The 2,635-nt window shown below is 38.9% G+C and overlaps 1 non-coding gene across 1 annotated transcript; it reads left to right on the plus strand.

The window, feature by feature from the left end:
• The first annotated feature begins 338 nt into the window (after window positions 1–338).
• Window positions 339–445, plus strand: LOC131170887 (small nucleolar RNA R71). The gene has a single exon (XR_009141652.1). It is a non-coding gene; the product is annotated as a small nucleolar RNA R71 (small nucleolar RNA).
• Window positions 446–2,635: the final 2,190 nt, after the last annotated feature.

Raw genomic sequence — 2,635 nt, forward strand, 5'->3', positions numbered from 1 at the left:
TGTTGTATTCTAAATTCATGTACCCTCCTTCGTAGCTGCTTTTTTGTTGACTATTTGTACCAACTGTGTTGGCTTGCATTCTTTTGAGTTTCTTTGTGAGCTGATCAAACTGGGCATTTACCATGCTCAGGGCATCTACTTCCAGGACTCCTGCAGTTCTTCTTGCATTTTCTCTTTCGTTTGACCACTCATAGTTATGGTATACAACCCTTTCTAAGAGTTCAAGTGCTTATGGCACTGTTTTCTCCATTAGATCACCCTCTGCAGCTGAATCAAATGTGCTTCTTGTAGAGGGTAGTAATCCATTATAGAAATTCTGCACCAATAGCCAATCTTCTATGCCATGGTGTGGACATTCCCTCTGTAGGTCTTTATATCTTTCTCATGTGTCATGGAGGGATTCTCCCTCCTTTTGTCTGAAGGTGTTAAGCTCTAGTCTCAGCTTTGTAGTCTTTGTAGGTGGGAAATGCCTTGTTAGAAAAGCTTGAGAGAGGTTTTCCCAGGTAGTGAATGTTTCAGCTGGTTGAGAAAGTAACCACTTTCTTGCCCTGTCTCGAAGGGAGAATGGGAATGCTCTGAGTCTTATTGCTTGATCAGACACTCCATTCATCTTGAATGTATCACATAAGGCAAGAAAACACTAGAGGTGGTAGTGTGGGTCCTCTGTTGGTGAACCTGCAAACTGGGTTTGTTGAATTATTTGGAACCATGCTGGTTTTAATTCAAAGTTGTTGGCTTCCACTGTGGGTCTAGTGACACTGGGCTAAAATCCTTGGACAGATGGAGCTCCATAATCTCTCAAGAGTCTTGGTCTGTCATTATTATTAGCCATGGTTGGGATTTTGGGATCTCCTTGACCGTGCTCTTGATGTTTCCTTTCCTTTCTGATGGCTTTCAGAGTTCTATCTATTTATGGATCACAGTGCAAAATTTCATCTGGCTTTATTCTGATCATATACCAGATCGGGTACCTGAGAGAAAAGAAAAGAAATACAACCAGTAAAGCAAAATTAAATAATAAATATAATTGCCTAAATCCGCTAAATCGCCTATCGCTTGATATTACTAAAAATAAAATTCCTTGGCAACGGTGCCAAAAACTTGTTTCGCTACTTTGCAATTACCGCAAGTGCACGGATCGCTAACAAGTAATAAAGTGATAAGTGGAGTATCGTTCCCACGAGGAATTTTGTTTAGCAAGTACCAATCTACACATAAATCTTGACTGTTTAGGCTATTGAATACTTAGGAAATGAAGTTTGTTAACTTAAAATGAAATGATTTATTTGAAGCAATTTGGGAATTAAGATTTCACACTTGAATCATACTAGGGATGTTATCTCATTTATTTACTAAATTAAGGATTGTTTTCCTTGATGGAAATCAGTCCTACGCTATCCTAGATCCTTTCTCAAGGCATTTAGGGTGTATTCTAATTAACTCGAACCCTGCTTTCGTGGTCATCAAATCAATTAAAATCCTTTAAGACCTTTGACCACTTTTTAGGTTCCACAAAGGTATCAGCCTATGTCTAGGTCAGAATTCCTAGGTTTAAGATCTCGATTTTCTAATGTTAATATTCACCTTTCAGTCCTTCAATTAACATCTAAAATCATAACTAAGTGGGTACCAACACATAGCATGCATTAAGATCACAAGAAATTAAATGAAGAAACAAATCTCAATTCCAATAAATAAAGCTCAGTGTTCATCCATAATAATAATTACAAGAGCTACTCTCCCAAATCCAGAATAAGAAAGCTACTCACTCATTGTGAGTTCAGCAAATGTCATGATAAAAAGTAGAAGACAATAAAAAGAGATTTATGCAAAAGAAATAAAATAATAAAATTCTATCTAAGGAGATGAAACGAAGGAACCAAAGAGAGTTTTAGCTTCGATCTTGTGGAGCTTTTGCTGAAAGACTTCTTTTGGTACTGATGTAGAGCACGACAACAGCAACCTTCAGCAGTATTCCCAACGACAGTGGCCCCCCTCTTTCCTGGTGTTTTCTTTTCTATTTATATTGGTTGCCCTAGGGTTAGGTCATTTTGAGTCCAAAAGGCTTTAGGAGTCTTGTTCGAACCAGAAAATAGGAGGGAAATTCGAGTCAGAAAATAGGCTGCAGCATAGTACACGACCTGTGTGTTACTACACGGGTCCCGTAGAGTGGGGTCGTGTAACATGCTGGAGGAAAATCGCGTGGTCTTGTTTTGGCACAGAAAGTTACATAGGTCTATGCCAACTACACGAGCCTGATCACACAGGCCGTGTACTTTTGTTCCCATAAGGTTCTTCAAGCTGGCGCCCAGCAGAGACTTACACAGGTCCCTGCAGATTACACTGGTCTACTTACATGACCCGTGTACTTGTGTTTCTCATCAATTCTCTTAGCTTTCTTCTGGCAGGGAGTTACACGGGTCTAGTGCTTAGTTTACACAACCCGTGTACTTTGTATCAGTAGCAATTCTTTGTCTTTTTACCTCCCTAAGCTTTCCTTTACACATCCATCCTTTGGGGCTTCACCAAAACATCTAAAATAATGCAGAAAATATGGAATTAAGGGCTTGGCAATAGAATTTATGAAAACTAATGAAATCAACTATTATGCATGAAAATACTTATCTAAATGCTA

Source organism: Hevea brasiliensis, chromosome 11, assembly GCF_030052815.1.
Source record: "Hevea brasiliensis isolate MT/VB/25A 57/8 chromosome 11, ASM3005281v1, whole genome shotgun sequence".
NCBI classification, from domain to species: domain Eukaryota; kingdom Viridiplantae; phylum Streptophyta; class Magnoliopsida; order Malpighiales; family Euphorbiaceae; genus Hevea; species Hevea brasiliensis.